The sequence below is a fragment of the Macrotis lagotis genome, chromosome X (genome assembly GCF_037893015.1).
Source record: "Macrotis lagotis isolate mMagLag1 chromosome X, bilby.v1.9.chrom.fasta, whole genome shotgun sequence".
Lineage (NCBI taxonomy): Eukaryota > Metazoa > Chordata > Mammalia > Peramelemorphia > Peramelidae > Macrotis > Macrotis lagotis.
The window spans coordinates 179,403,609-179,421,528 of NC_133666.1; the positions used below are offsets into that span (position 1 = coordinate 179,403,609).

The 17,920-nt window shown below is 34.4% G+C and overlaps 1 pseudogene; it reads left to right on the forward strand.

Annotated features, from left to right (window-relative positions):
* The first annotated feature begins 15,626 nt into the window (after positions 1-15,626).
* LOC141496957 (cyclin-Q-like) lies at positions 15,627-16,373 on the forward strand (annotated as a pseudogene).
* Positions 16,374-17,920: the final 1,547 nt, after the last annotated feature.

Below are 17,920 nucleotides of genomic sequence, written 5' to 3' on the forward strand. Positions count from 1 at the left end.
AAGTGGCCAGCCAGAGGCTCTCTCTAAAGCCCTTGGAGTCATGCTCAATGGCCAAGAACATAGCAGGTGAGATGGGAGGACTCCAACACAGGAGCCCAAGATTCCCTGTACATCTGACAAAATTGGACTGGATGACTCTAGATCAGTGAGCAAGTTTCTAGAGCTTCTAACATAGTCTGTAAATGGATCCCTTCCCCCACAGAAGAGGTTTGGGATAGTACCCTTTTGGTTCAGAAGCAGAGTACAAAATGAGTAAGAAAGTCAGAGAAAAATCTTGATGTTAAAAGGCTACTTTACTGATAAGGAAGATCACAGCATCATCTCAGAAGAGGATGGTAGAAAAAAGTACTATATGTGAAGCCCCAGTGGAGACTAAGAATTGGTTTCTAGTACAAAAATTCTCTTAGAAAAGTTCAGAAAGGGGCGGCTAGGTCGTGCAGTGGATAGAGTACCCACCTTGGAGTCAGGAGTACCTGAGTTCAAATCCGGCCTCAGACACTTAATAATTACCTAGCCGTGTGGCCTTGGGCAAGCTACTTAACCCCATTGCCTTGCAAAATCTAAAAAAAAAAATTCAGAAAAACTATTTTAAAAGTCAAATAGTGGGGCAGCTAGGTGGCATAGTGGACAAAGCACTGGCCCTGGAGTCAGGAGTACCTGGGTTGAAATCTGGTCTCAGACACTTAATAATTAACCCAGCTGTGTGGTCTTGGGCAAGCCATTTAACCCCGTTTGCCTTGCAAAAACCTAAAAAAACAAACAAGTAGAAAGTAAGAGAGTAATGTACACATAGCAACAACATTGTGAGATGATCAGCTTTTATGGAAACAGCTCATCCAAGCAGTTCAGAGAACTAGGATAACTCTATTAGTCCAGTCATGTACAATGTTATCCCGATCCAGAGGAAGAAAAACAAAACAAAAAAAAACCCTTCAAAATCTGATGAACACTTTATAAAAATTATCTCATCTATCTCTTTCCCTTATTCCTAATTCCTCATACCAAAAATGACTAATCAGTAAACATGTTTATCAAAAATATGTATGTAAAATGTTAACCTGACTATTTGCCATTGAGGTGAGGGGGTGGGAAGAGAGGATGGAAGGAAATATTGTAACTTAAAAATATTAGTATGAATATGGATGAATGTTGAAAAATAAAATATCAATTAAAAATCAAGTAGGAAAAAATGGGAAATGAAATGCAAGAGAAGTTCAACATTGCAAAAGAAAACACAAAAATTGAAAACAACTCCCTTAATAATACAATTGAATATAAGAACAAAGAAAATAACTCTTTAAAAATAGGATTGGGCAAGTGGAAAAAGAAAATAATTCCTTTAAAAATAGAGTTGACCAAATGTTAACCAAAAAAAAATTCCTTGAAAAATAGAAGTAGACTTGGAGAAAACATACACACACATACACATCACATACAAGCAACCCTTGAAAATCTGATGAACCCTTTATAAAAATTATCTCTTACTTATTTCTTTCCCTTAATCCTAATTTATCATACTGAAAATAACATCTATATACATGTCTAACAAAATATATATGTAAAATGGTAACCTGACTCTGAGGGGAGGGGGTGGGAAGGGAGGATGGAAGAAAATTTTGTAACTTAAAAATATGCATGTGCATATGAATGAAAATAAATTAAAAAAAGAAAAATAGACTGAGAGAAGTGGAAGCTAAACTATCTATCAGACATTAATAAACTAAATTAAAATTAAAATTTTAATTAAAAATTAAATTAAGCCAAATTTTAAAACAATGAAAAATAGTAGAAAAAAATAAGATACTTTATTGGGAAAACAATTCATCTAGGAATTGGATCCAGGAGATATACTTTAAGAATTATTGGATTATCTGAAATCCTTGGCCAAAAAAAGATAACATTTTTCAAGAAATAATCAAGACAACCTTCCCTGATATCTTCAAAGCAGCAGACAAAATAGTGAAATAATCCACTGTTCACCTCCTACAAGGGATCCTAAAATGCAAAAATGAAAATGTCAAGGAACATTGTAACCAATTTACAGTACTACCAGATCAAGGAGAAAAATATTTCAGACAACCAGAAAAAAATAATTCCAATATCAAAGAGCCACAGGACTTGGCAGCATCTACATTAAAGGGTCAAAGGACCTAAATTATGATATTCTAAAGGGCAAAGGAATTTAGAGTACAAGGAAGAATCAACTAACCAGGAAAATTGAGCATAAGCTTTCAGGGAAAAGATGAAAATTAAATGAAATAAGTGACTTCCAAATGGTACAGATGGAAAGACAAGAGCAGAACAAAAACTTCAGTCTTCAAATAAGAGGCTCAAAAGATATATAAATAGGTAAGCAAGAGGGAGAAAGAAAGTTATTCAATAAGATTTAACTGTTTACATACCTACATGGAAGGATAGCACAAAACTATTGAGAACTATGTCTTTATTAGAGGAAGTATACTTAAACAGAAGGTATGGGCATAAACATCTTGATGGAATGACATGAAAATTAAGACTTTTAAAAAATGGGACTGTACTAGGATAAATGGGAGGGAATGTGAAAATGGGATAAATTATATCACATGAAGAGGTACAAAGAAGTGTGAGAATTATTTGAATCTTACTTCTACTTAATTTGAATGAGAGAGGGGAATTATATATACATTTATATTACCATATTGAAAATTAGGAGGGAAAAGATGGGGTAGGAGGAAGGAAGAGGGACTTATAGAAAGAAGGACAGAAGGGAGGATAAAAGTAGTATAGAAAAGGGGCACAAAAAAGGGTGGAGGTCTTTTAGAAGGGAGGTAAGATTAGTGATGTAGTAGTCAGAAGCAAAACACTTGTAAGGAGGGATTAGGGTGAACAGAGAGAGAAAAGTACAAATGGAGGGAAGATAGGATGGCTGGTAATACAGAGTTAGTTTTCAAAATTGTAAATAGAAATGGTTCAAATTCTGCCATGAAACAGAAATAGAGGGAGGAGTAGATTAAAAACCAGAAACAATACTACATGTTGTTTACATGAAACAAATTTGAACCAGTGAGCTTAAAAATGTGTGGGATACAGCCAAAGCATGAATTAGGGAAAATTTTATAGATCTGACATGCTTAAATGAATAAAATAGAGAAAGAGGAAACAAATGAATTTGTCATGAAACTAATAAAATCTAGAAGAATAATTTGCAAATCTTAAATTAAACACCAAATTAGAAATTCTGAAAATCAAAGGAGAAATTAATCAAATTAAAAGTAAACTATTGATCAGATAAATAAAACAGAGTTGATTTTATGAAAAAAAGAATACAATTTAAATCAATGGTGAATTTCATTTGAAAAAGATCAAACCCCACCTCACCCCAAATTATCAGTACTAAAAATTAAAAGGGTGAAATTTCCAAACAATAAAGATGAAATTTAATAAAAAATTCCAAGTTATTTTGTCTAATTGTAAGGAAATGAATCTAACAATATAAGTGAAATGGATGAATATTTACAAAAAATATAAATTGCCCAAATTAACAGGTGAGGAAAGAAAATTCTTAAATAACTCTATTTCAGAACAAGGAAATTGAACAAACCATCAATGAGCTCCTTAAGAAAAAATTTCAAGAACCAGATGGAATCACAAATAAATTCTACCAAACTTCTAAAGAAAAACATTTCCATTTCTACCTAAACTATTTGAAAAAATAGGTCAAAAAAGGAATTATGCCACATTCCTTTTATGACATGAATATAGTGCTTCTTCCACAACTAGGAAGAGACAAAAGAGACTAAATTATAGACCTATGCCCCTAATGAATATTGATTCAAAAATTTAACAGAAATATTAGTTAAAATATTAGAAGAAATTATCACTAGGACAATATTCTATGATCAGGGAGGATTTATACCAGGAATGCAGGGATAGTTCAATTTGAGAAAAACTATCAGAATAATTGAACATATCAATAACAAAACTAGCAGAAGTCTTATGATCATCTAAATATACTCTGAAAAAACCTTTGATAAAATAAAGGATCAATAATTATTAAAAACAATAGAGAACACAGAAATAAATTAATTTTTTTCTTAAAATGATAAGGAGTATCCATCTAAAAATGTTCAGAAAGTATCACATGTAATGGGGATAATCTAGAAGCATTTCCAATAGAAGGTGAAACTAGGATGCCCATTTTCATGTTATTATACAATATTGTATTTGAAATGTCAGCTTTAGCAATACGAGAAGAAAAAGAAATTAAAATAATTAGAAAATGCAAAGAGGAAGCAAAATTATTTCTCTGAAGATTACATGCTAGTATACTTAGAAAACCTAAAAAATCAACTAAAACACACTTAAAAGAGTTAACTAGCAAAGTAGAAGATTTGAAAATAAACCCACATAAATCACAAACATTTTTAAATAGAGTCAGGTTTAAACAATTGGAAAAATGCCTATTGCTCATGTCTAGGTTGAACTAGTGTAATAAAAAATGACTATTGTATCTAAATTAAATAGCTTACATAATGCCATTCCAATAAAACTACCAAAATTATTTTACAGCAATAGAAAATATAGTTACAAAACTCATCTGGAAAAACAATATTTTTCTGAAGGAACAACAATACTAAGGTTTTTTTTTTAAATGCAAAGAATGTTGACCTGTTTAAAATTATATTCTAAAGTAGCAGTAATCAAAACTGTCTAGTACTGGCTAAGAAAGAGAATAATGAATCAGTGTACTATAATGATCTATTGTTTGATAAACTTCACCTTCTGCTCTAAGAACTCACTATTTGACAAAATTTGCTTGGAAAATTGGAAAATACTATGGCAGAACATAAGGCATAAAACATTTCTCACCTTACATATACAATCTAAGGTCTAAATGGGTATAGGAACTAAACACAAAGGGTGATAGCATAAGCCAGTTAGGAGAGCAAGGAATAGTTTTTTCTGACAGATCTATGGAAATGGGATATTGTTACCCAAAAGAGAGAGAGGGGACATATAAAATGAAAAAAAGGGATAATTTTGATTGCATTAAATTAAAGGACTTTTGCACAAATGAAACCAGAACAACAAAGATTAAAAGGAATGCAGTAATTTTTAACATTTATTAATTTATTTTCATCCATTTGTTCATGTATATTTCCAAGTTACAAAATTTCCGTCCAGCCTTCCTTCCCACCTCCCTCTCCCATACCAGGGAATAGTCAAGTTAGCATTTTAAATACATATTTTTTCAAACTTACTTATGAATTAGTAATTTTTGGCATAAGAAAATAGGATTCAGGGAAAGAGATACATAAGAGGTACTTTTTAAAATTTGTTCATTAGATTTAGAAGGGCTGTTTTTTTTTTCTTTGTGTTGTTTTTTTGGTTTTCTTCCTCTGTTTGGTGATTATATAATACATAACAGTAAATATAGTTATCCTAGTTCTTGGGACTGTCAAGAGGAGCTGCTTCCATCAAGGTTGTTCTCATAATGTTATTAATGTGTGTACATTGTTCTCTTGGCTCTACTCCCTTCACTCAGCATCAGATCACTCAAGTCATTCAAAGCTTCTCTAGAGTATGACCATTTATGGTTTCTCATAGAACAATCATATTCCATAAGATTTGTGTACCATAAACTCTTTAGCCATTTCCCAATTGATGGGTATCCACTCAATTTCCAATTCTTTGCCATACAAAAAGAGCTGATATGAATATTTTGGAACATGTTTAACTTTACCCATTTTTTACAATTTCTTCTGGACATGGTCCTAGAATTGGAATTGCTGGGTTAAAGGGTATGAACAGTTTTATGCTCTCCACAAAGGTTGTATTTGATCACAACTCTACCAGAAATGCATCAATGTCCCAATCCTCCCACAACCTCTCCATCATTGATCATTTTCCTTTCTTTCATCTGGGCTAATCCAACTGGTGTGAAATGATACCTCATTGCTGTTTTAATTTGCATTTCTCTAATCATTAATGATTTTGAGCATTTTTTCACATGATTATATATAGCTTTAATTTCTTCATTTGAAAACTGTTCATATCATTTGACCATTTAATCACTTGGGGAATGACTTGTGATCTTATGTATTTGAGGCAATTTGCAATATATTTAAAAAATGAGATCTTTTTCAGAACTCCTGGTTATGAAGAATATTTCCCAGCATTCTGTTTTTGTTCTAATTTTGGAAGCATTGATTTTATTAGTGCAAAAATATTGTAATTTAATATTGTCAAAATCATTCATTTTGTACTTTATAATTTTCTCATATTTTTGTTTGTTCATGAATTTATCCCTTTTCCATAGATCAGATAGAGTATTTTTTGGTCTATTACTTTGTCTGTGGTATCACTCTTTATGTCTAAATCCTGTAGCCATTTTGAAATTATTTTCCTATGGAGTGTGAGATGTGGATCAATGCCTAGTTTTTGCCATCCTTTTTTTTATAGTTTTCCCAACAATTTTTGTCAAATACTGAGTTCTTATCCTAGGGGCTGATATCTTTGTGTTTGTCAAATAGTGGATTGCTTCAGTGATTTACTCCAGTTTTTTTTTGAACCTATCCTAATCCACTGATCCATTACTCTATTCCTTAACCAGTACCAAGCAGTTTTGATTATTGCTCCTTTATAGTACAGTATGAGTTCTGGTAAAGCCATGTAACCTTCTCCTACATTTTTTTCATCAGTTCCCTTGTTATTCTTGCCCTTTTGTTTCTCCAAATGAATTATTTTTTCTATCTTGGTAAAGTAGTTATTTGTAGTTGGATTTGAATGTCACTGAATAAGTAATTTAATTTGGGTAGAATAGTCATTGTTATCATATAAACTTGACCTACCCATGAGCATTTGACATTTTTCCAATTATCTAAAACTGACTTTATTTGGGTGAGGAGAGCTTTTTTAATTGAGTTCATACAGTTTCTATGTTTGTCTTGGGTGGTAGATTCCAAGTATTTAATATTGTCTACAGTTATTTTAAATGGAATTTCTATTTCTACCTCTTTTTCTTGGGCGTTGTTGTACACATACCTAGAAATGCTGATGATTTATATGGGATTTTTTCATATCCTGCTAATTTGATACATTTGTTAATTGTTTCAAGGATTTTTTTTAAGATGAATTTCTCAGGTTCTCTAGTTATACCATCATATCATCTACAAAGAGTAAAAGTTTTGCTTCCTCATTGACAATTCTGATTCCTACAATTTCTTTTGCTTCTCTTATTGATACAGCCAGCATTTCTAATACTAAATTGTATAGTAATGGTGATAATGGGCATCCTTGTTTCACCCCTGAATCTATTGAAAATGCTCTGATCTGAACATTTTTGACCAAGATTGAGGAGAGAAATCAGCCACTATGCTAAGGTCTCCGGGCTTTCCCTGAGAATTATGAATAAAGGCTCTTAACAGAATTCAAAAACCACAAAATCCAGAAAGAGCAAAGGAGAACATCTACCAACAAGGTCTGTCTCAGAGGAATGTGGGTGAGCCAGGGCAGAGAGGAGAGAGATAGCCGAGGGGCAGTAGGGTGAGACCCAGGATGAATGTCAGAACAACGTCTGAAGCTTTGGCTTTATGAGCAAGCAGGAGAGCAGCCCAGTGGGTGTGAGAGATGAAGCTTGGAGCCTAGACATCAATCTGGTCAGCTCCACTGGCCAGGAAGACCAGGACTATATACTCCATATTTTCAGTGCAATCTCCATGTTTCCAGTTGAGCCCCCATTCCTTTGATAAAAAGGGACTCTTCCAAAAGCAAATACAGTAATAACTTCCCCACCCCACTCCCACATCCCAAGTTCAGGTGTAGGCACCAGATCTCTCTCAGTGCTCAGTGAACAATAAGATTAACTAAATAGCCCAAGGGACCAGCCCACATTGTCCAAGGATAATTTAGACCCTGTTGCTCCCCACACCCCACCAGGCCTAGGGAGTAGACCACAAAGCAAGTTCACAGACACTCCAGAGAAAGAATCTAGCACCTCCTACTGGCCGGCCCACTTGAAGTACTAAGCTTTTTACTAAGCCCAATGAGCAAAGAAAGCCTCCAGGGTATCCAAAACCAAAGGTCTGTGAACCAAACCCCCCCCCCCCCAACAAGATCTTAGGAAAATGAAGAAAGTTTATCAGAGAGGGTGGGCGTATCCATTTAAAGCTACTTTGAAGACAAAGATCCTAACTAGCAGAGAGGCAGAACTTCTTAGGAGAATATGAGTTGGTCTCTAGTCCAGAAAGACTTCTTAGAAGAGATAAGGAAGGAGTTTAAAAATCAATTTGAGCAACTAGGAAAATAAACTTAAGAGAAAATTAACACTTTGAAAGAAAAAAATCCTTAGAAAATATAATTGGACAAGTGCAAAAAAGAAAATAATTCTCCCAAAAACTCAATTGGGCAAATGCAAAACTCCTTCAAAAATAGAATTGACCAATTGGAAAAGGAGTTGCAAAAGGTAAAGAAAGAAAATTTTTCTCTTAAAAAAAGAATGAAATCTGTGGAAGCTAATAATTTCATGAGACAACAAAAATCTGTAAAACAAAACTAAAAATTAAAAAAAATGTAAGAAAATGTACCTCAAGTAAAAAACCACCAACCTCAAGAATAGATCTAGGAGAGATAATTTAAGAATCATTGGGCTTCCAGAAAACACTGAAGATGGGGGAAAAAAGCCTGCATCCAAAATTACAGGATTTAGTTGAGGAAGATTGTCCTGATATCATGGAACAAGAGGGCAAAATAGTTACTGAAAGAATATAGAGATCCCCTCCTGAAAGGGATCCCAAATTAAAAACACCAATGAATCTTGTGGCCAAATTCAAGAATTATCAGATAAAAGAGAAAATCCGGCAAGCAGCCAGAAAGAAACAGTTAGATACAAGGAACCATAGTAAAGATTTCACAGGACCTAGCTACATCAACATTAAGGGATAGAAGGGCCTGGGATGAGATATTCCAAAGAGCAAGGGAGCTTGGAATGTGACAAAGAATTCATTATCCAGCAAAACTTAACCTTCTCTTCCAGGGGAAAAGATGGATAATTAATGAAATAGGAGACTCCAAATTTTACCTCTGGTAAGTAGAAAATTTGAAGTTCAAACAGGAAAATCAAGAAACACATGAAAAGGTTAAAAAAAGGGAAAAGAAAAAAAGTGCTATCCAATATGATGAAACTGGCTATATTTCCACCTAGGAGAAAGATTCTAATAACTCTTGACAACTGTAACTCCATTAGAGGGAATATACTTTGCCAGAAGTAATGGACACTCAACTCTTATCTGTAACTCCAATAGAATAATTTAAAAACAACACATCCTTAAAAAGAGGAAACAGTAAAGAGATGGGCAGATGGAAGTGACTGAGTGGGATAAGTCACATCACATAAAGAGGTACAAAGGACTGACTGCAATAAAGGGGAAGAAGGGAATAGGTGAATACCGCATGAACCTTACTGTCATCAGATTTGGCTTAAAGTTAACATACACACACTCAGTTAAGTAAATAAACTTATCTTACTTTTCAAGTATTAAAAGGGGAAAGGGGGATGGAGGAAGAGGAACTAACAGAAGGCAGGGAAAGGAGACAAAGGGAAAGGGAAAAGAAAGGGGAAGTGGATGGATATAAGGGGACAAACACACTGAAGGTGATGGTATTCAGTAGCAAAATACTAGGAATATGGATAAAATGAAAAAAGTGGAAAATATAAACAGAGGGAAGATAGCATGGAGGTCAATAAAGAGTTAGCAATTATAACTTTGAATGTGAATGGCATGAACTCTCCTAAAAAACATAAGCGAACAGCAGAATGGATTAAAAACCAGAATCCTACAATATGCTGTTTACAATAAACTCATTTGGAGCAGAAAGATACATATAGTGCAAAGGTAAAAAGTTGGAACAAAATATATTTTGCTTCAGCTGAAGTGAAAAAAAGCAGGAGTAGCAATGCTTATCTCAGATAGAGTAGATGCAAGAATAGAGCTCATTAAAAGAGATAACAAAGGAAAGTATAACTTCCTAAAAGGTACCAAGGGAAAATGAAGCAATTTCAATACTAAATATGTATGCACTAAGTGGTAGAACATCCAAATTGTTAGAGGAGAAGTTGAATAAGTTACCTGAAATCACAGACAGCAAACCTCTACTGATGGGAGACCTCAACCTCCTGCTCTCACATTTAGATAAATCTAACAGTAAAATAAGCAAGAAGGAAGTTAAAGAGGTAAATAAAATGTTAGAACCTAAACATAATAGACCTTTGGAGGAAATTGAAGTGGGATCAAAAAGAAATATTCTTCCATTTTTCTGTAGTTCATGGCACTTGCACAAAGATTGACCATTATATTAGGGCATAGAAACCTCATAATCAAAAACAGAAAGGCAGAAATAGTGAATACATACTTCTCAGATCATAATGCAATAAAAATCACATGCAACAATGGGCCAGGGAGAGCTAGACCGAAAAATAATTGGAAACGAAATAAACTTATTTTAAAGAATGAGTGGATCAAACAACAAATTATATAAAGAATTAATAATTTCATCCTAGATAATGACAATAACAAGAAAACATACCAAAACTTAAGGGTTGCATCCAATTCAATTGTCAGGGGACAAATTATATCTTTAAATGCTTACATGAATAAATTAGAGAATGAGGAAATCAATGAATTAAACATCCAAGTAAAAAAAAATTAGAGAAAGAAAAAATTAAAACCCCCAATTAAAGAGAAATTCTAAAAATTAAAGAAATTAAGAAAATAGAAAGCAATAAAACTATAGAATTAATTAATAAAACCAAGAGTTGGTTTTATAAAAAAAATAATTAAATCAATAAAATTCTGGTTAATTTGATTAAAAAAGAAAGAAGAAAACCAAATTGCTAGTATCATAAATGAAAAAAGGTGAACTCGCCACTCATGAGGAGGAAATTAAATTAAATTCGGAATTATTTTGCCCAACTCTATGCCAATAAATTTGATAATATGAGGTAAAGGATGAATATTTCCAAAAACAGAAGTGGCCCAGGTAAAATGAAGAGAAATTAAATACCTAAGTAATGTTACCTCAAAAAAAAAAAGAAATTCAACAAGTCGTTATTGAACTTCGTAAGAAAAATTCTCCAGGGCCAGATGGATTGACAAGTAAATTCTATCAAAATTTAAGGAACAATTGGTTCCAATTCTATATAAACACTGAAAAAGAGGTGAAGACAGAATGCTGCCTAACTCTATGATACCAATATGGTGCTTATACCTAAACCAGGAAGAGTCAAAACAGATAAAGAAAATTATAGATCTATCTCCCTAATGAATATAGATGAAAAAATCTTAAATAATATCTTAACAAAACAATCACAGCAAGTTATCACTAGGATAATACACTATGACCAAATAGGATTTATCCCAGGAATGTAGGGCTGGTTCAATATTAAGAAAAGTGTGAGTATAATTAACTACCTCAATAACAAACCCAACAGAAATCATATGCTTCTCAATAGATGCTGAAAAAGCCTTTGACAAAAAACAGTACCCATTCCTACTAAAAACACTAGAGTACATTGGAATATATGAATTGTTCCTTAAAATGATTAGCAATATCTACCTGAAGCCACCAAGAAGCATTATATGCAATGGGGATATGGTAGAGGCATTCTCAATAAGATCAGGGATGAAACAAGGATGCCCATTATCACCCCTACTATTCTTTATTGTATTAGAAATGTTAGCTTCAGCAATAAGAGAAGAAACAGAAATTGAAGGAATTAGAATTGGGAAGGAAGAAACAAAACTCTCACTTTTTTGCAGATGACATGACCTAGAGAATCCTAAAATAATAATTTAAAAAACTACTATAAAAAATTAGCAACTTTAGAAAAATAACAGGATATAAAATAAACCCACATAAATCCTCAGCATTTTTATATATTACTAGCAAGATACAGCAGCAAGAGCTAGAAAAAGAAATCTCATTCAAGGTTACTTAGACAATATAAAATACTTGGTAGTCTACTGGCTAAGGCAGTCTCAGAAACTCTATGAAAACAATGACAAAATACTTCTCACACAAATAAAATCAGAATTAAATAAGTGGGCAAATATCAACTGCTCATTGATAGGCTGAGCTATTGTAATAAAAATGATAATTCTTCCTTACTTAAACTACTTATTTAGTGGCCTACCAAAGAAAATTCTAAAGAATTCTTTTAATGAGCTAGGAAAAAAACTGTCAATAAATTCTTATGGAGAAATATAAAGTCAAGAACTTCCATAGATTTAATGAAAGAAGTACAAAAAAAGGTGGTTTAGTCCTACCAGATTTAAAATTTTATTATAAAGCATCAATTATCAAAACTGTCCACTATTGGCTAAGAAACAGAGTAGTGAATCAGTGGAATAGACTAGGTGCAAAAGAGGAGGAAATGATAAAAGTAATTTGCTTTTTGATAAATCCAAAGAGTAAAACTTCTGGGATAAAAACTCTCTATTTGATAAAAACTATTGGGAAAATTTGCAAATTATTATGACAGAAACATGGATTAGACCAATATCTCACACTCTGATACCAAGATAAGATAAAATGGGTACAGGATTTAGACATAAAAGACAACATTATAAGCAAACTAGGAGATCAAAAAAAAGAGTTTTACCTGTCAGATCTATGAAAAGGCAAGCAGTTTATGACTGGGAAGAAATGGAGACCATAATTAAAAAACAAACTAGATAATTCTGATTACATTAAGTTAAAAAAGCTTTTGTGTAGTCAAAATCAATGTAACCAAGATCACAAGGAATGTAGTAAATTGGAAAATAATTTTCACAAGTAGTATTTCTGATAAAGCACTCATTTCTAACTTACATAGAGAACTGAGTCAAATTTATAAAAAAAAAAGCCATTCTCCAATTGACAAATGGTCAAAGTATGTCAAGGCAATTTGCAAATGAGAAAATCAAAGTGATATGAAAAATTGCTCTGAATCATTAGTGGTTAGAGAAAAATGCACATTAAAGCAGCTCTGAGGGCCTACCTATCACTCAGATTGGTCAATATGACTGGAAAGAATAATGATCAATGTTGGAAGGGATGTGGGAAGTCTGGGACACTAATACATTTTTGGTGGAGTTGTGAACTGATCCAACCTTTCAGGAGAACAGTTTGGAGTTATGTTCAAAGGGCAATAAAAATGTGAATACCTTTTGATCCAGCAATACCACTATGGGGTCCATACCCTGAAGATAGAAAAAGGGTAAAAACATCACTTGTACAACAATATTCATAGCATTCCTTTTTCGTGGTGGCAAAGAATTGGAAATCAAGTAAATGTCCTTCAAACGGGGAATGGCAGAACAAATTGTGGTGTATGTATCTTATGGAACAGTATTATTCTATTATAAGCCAGGAAGAATGGGAATTCAGGAAGCTTGAAAGGATTTGCATGAACTGATACTGATAGAGATGAGCAGAACCAGAAGAACACTGTACACCCTAACAGCAACATGGGGGTGATGATCAACCTTAATAGACTTGCTCATTTCATCAGTGCAACAATCAGGGACAATTTTGGGCTATCTGTGATGGAGAATACCTTCTGTAGTCAAAGAAAGAAATGTGGAGTTTTAACAAAGACAAAAAAACATTACTTTTAATTATAAAAATCCTTATCTTATTAAGTAATTTTGCACTCTTTTTACCTTTGGGATATGATTTTTCTCTCAACACATTCAATTTTGATCAATGTATAGCATGCAAACAATGTAAAGACAATATTTTCTGTGTGGGATAGGGGTATAAAAGTGAGATTGGGGGGAAATTGTAAAATTCAATAAAAATAAAAATAATTAAATTAAGAAAATGCTGCCCCTCATGCTGGCTGTGCTGCTGCTGCTACTGCTCCTGCATTTCCCAGCCAGCTCCACTCCATAAGCCACAGGCCCAGCTCCTGCCTGTTGGTGCTCCTCCATGTGGCGCCCAGCCCCACTGCCTCCCACCCGTTACATAGGCACGGCCCTTTGAGGTTCCCAGTTCATGAGCTTGGGCCTGGAGCCCACCAACAGCAACTGTGGAAGGCTCTGGGCCACATCAGGAGGCACCACCACCCCTAAACAGAACAACATCATTGAGGGCTCTGAGAAACTTGCTTGGGGCCTTCCTACTTCTCCTCTCCTAGACTGTGGGGACTCCCGTGGGGGAGCAGGCTTTTCACACATGGCCAACAACTTGAAGTATCTTCAATCTGACCTATTCCAAGGATACTGTTGATGCTGAAAATGCAAAATGAATGTCCTGCAGAATTTCACAAAGATAGTTCCAGTCTACCTTCTTGTACCTATATGATTCTCAGTTCATCTTGTTGTCAGTCTACAATGTCTATTACAGGTTTATGAACTGAGTCCTGATTCAATTGCCTGGCCATCCAACAGTACTTTGCATTCTGGACAATAGACATTTTTCATCCCTTTTTTTTTCCCATTTGGAAGTTTCATGATGTTCTGGGACTTGATGTAATGATCACAATATTACCCACAAACAGGAACACCAGAACACCTCATTGTCTACTTTTATTCTCTATGTGACATCTTCCACCACATCTACTTGGATCTTTTGTGAGCATCCCTTTTATGTTTTATGCTTTGCTTGATGTTAGTAATTGAACTATTATTATCAGCAGAATCTCTGCATTCTTCAAGGAAGATTGTATTTTTTAAATATACTTGCAAAAGTCTCCTTGTTGGAAGAGAACACTTAATTGGTGATGTTCTAATCTCTGAAATCAGAAGCTTCTTTATTGACCAAAATGTAGTAGCTGATGACTACTCATTTCTGCCTATGAGGAATCATTTTTCAGACTCAGGAAAGCATGGGTGGAAATAAACAAAAATTTAAGTAAAAAGGTTACAAGACATAGGAAGGGCTAGGGAGAGAGAGAGAGAGAGAGAGAGAGAGAGAGAGAGAGAGAGAGAGAGAGAGAGAGAGAGAGAGAGAAGAGATAAAAGAACAGCCAAGCAACATTGACTGGGCCATGGTCAGAGAAGAATGCCGGCCACCCTGAACTGGAGTCCAACTCAGGTTTTTATGTCTTGCCTCTCATCCAGAGGGCAAAAGGTGAACTCCTTTTCTCTTACTGGACCAAGAATAAGGTAGAGGGTAAAGCTGAAGGAGATCAGGATACAAATTTTACATTAAACATGAATCAAAGGTAAATTAAGAATGACTCACCACACAAGATTAGAATTGTTTCTGTTACAATCATAATTCTCTACAAGTCAATTTACATCTCAAGAATCAATTTACATATCTACCCAAATTCTTTCTGTTACATTCACAATTCTCTTATCTTCCCCCTGCATCAATAAGACACTAAATATAGTGGAAACTTGTCTTCTCTGTACCTTTTGGGCAATTGGGTAACTGTAAAGATATAAGGTATGCCGTAGGAAATCTTTTGTGAATGTTGATAGGTTCATTGATTTAAAGTTCCCGTGATATGTGTAGAGCATTGCTGCAAAGATCTCATAGCAGTAGTGTATACTTCCTCTTGTTTCATTGCATTTTGTCCTTTTGTGTGACTTAAATTGGATTTTTGTTTGGCATTAGGGAAGCCAAGGGTCCAGGTGTACATTGAGGTGAGGGTGTTAGTCATGGAATCTAGACAGAGTGAGGGCAACCAGAGGTGAAGAAGTGAGGAAAGATGGGCACCCTGTCTCTGAGGCCAGAGTCCACTTTAAAGTTACATAATTTATCATGGAGCCCATGTCAAGCTAGAGATGCAATCCATTCCAATTGCCACAGTCTGCAGCATTTGACATAAATTTTTCTGTGAGACCAAATTAGATACATATGACCCTTGTCTCAGAGCCATGTCAACCATTTACTTGGCAAATAAAGTGGAGGACCAACACCTCTAAACAAGAGATATCATCAATGTCTCTCATAGGTATTTAAATCTCAAGGGTGAACCTTTGTAATTAGACTCTTGGTTCTGGGAACTGAGGGACAGCAATGTTCAATGTAAATTACTCATGTTGAGAGTTTTGCATTTCTGGGTCTCCTTTCAGCATTCCCACAAATTTCTACTCCACTTCTTTATTTCTTTAAAGAATTGGATAAATTGTCATAGCTGCACGAGGACTCCCTTAACTCTGGCAGCCTGGTCATTTCTGTGGGATAGCTATCACGGAGCATTGTGCCTTCAGTATCCTGCCCAACACATAGATGTAGTTGTGCTCTATCTTGCTTTGCAGTGCTATGGAGTAGAGGTGCCTGCTGATTCTGAGGCACAACAGCCCTGGTAGCAGGTTTTTAGTGAAGACCTTACCTAGCCCATCATTGATAACATTGTATCTGACCTGATTCAGATTTACACAATGGACACAGAAATCCCTTAATTTATCCAGGGAGAAGTAAACATTTGCTTTATTTGAAGGCTGGATTTGATCCACTCAAAAGGGTCCCAACTTCAAAAAGTAAATAAGTCACAGGGGGCAACTTTGCATTAGCAAAGGGGGAAGAACTAAATTTGAATTGCTTTCTGATTATTCTTTGATATTTATGTGGTAGTGTATCAGATGACTGATAAGCATTTCCTCCTGTGCAGGTTTGGACCTTGTTGTGTTTGGATATGAATAGATCCATATTGAAAAAAGACTGTACTGTGTTCAGTTGCCTTTTGCATCTTGGGAATTTTTGAAGATGATCCTTTTGAGTTTGTTGCAGACTATATTTAGACATCTCTTCATTAAAACAAAACCAAAATAAAATACTTGATTACACCTTTTGGCAAATAATTTCAAGCCATACCTAATCTTAATCTTGTAACATAAATGGACAGTATTTTCTTTTACATAAAACAATTTTTTTTTGTAAAAATATGAAAATAAGCATTTAGTTTAAAAGATGTCAATGTTCTGTGGACCACCTTGGGGATAGGAAGAAATTGTATTAGACTGTTTTTTCATTTTGTCTTATCTCTATCTCTGAAGCATAAAATATGATTATAGACTTTTTTGACACTTTCTTTGTGAGTGATTTTTCACTACTTTCTTCTTCAGACTTTGCATTGCTGTCATTTTTGTTTGCAAAGTCATTTTCTATAGTGAGCACTCTTTTAGTTTTTTTGTTCATCTTTGCTATTTTAGTTCTGCTCATGGAGTATATGGAATATGGATCCAAACTTTTATTTTGCTGGGTTGGAGTTTGATCCCTAGCTCATTGTTGGCCAAGATGTTGCCTATACAGTCCAGGCTTTGCCTTTTCCAAGTTTTTTTTTTTCCCTCCTCTATGTCCAGGTTCTGACTTATCAGAGGATCATTCCCAACTCATTCCCATCTTTTACCCCCAGTGTTTTCAGGGTTCAGATTACATTTTGGTTTGGGATCCTCCCTACTGGCTTCCTATCCTGCTGATGGGACCTCTGTTATTATTAAGTTGTCAGAACCTGGATTACTCTGTTATTAAAAGCCTCCTGATGGCTTTTCCCTGCTAACCCACCTCCTGGACTTTACTTTTCCTTTTCTGTCAAAGAGATAGACCTTCACAGAAGATCCTCCACAACGTCCACAGTTGAAAATTTCTTTGAATCTTCTCTATTTCTTGGTGAGATCTGTAGTGTGAATGTCAGAGTAAAGACTCCATTTATCTTTGGTTGGGAAAGGCTCTGGGAGCATGTTAACTTCATGCCACAATTTTGGCTCTGCCCCAGAAGTCCCAGGAATGCAATAAGTTGATAAATAATTTTTAATAACCAATGTTTGATAAAGGACTCAAACTATAGAGAAAACTGAGTTAAATTTATAAGAAAAAAGTCATTCTCCAGTTGATAAATAGTCAAAGCATATGAACATGCAATTTTCAGATGAAATTAAAATTATCTGTAGTCATGTGAAAAAATTCTCTAAATCATTGTTGAATAGATATGCAAATTAAGAAAACCTGA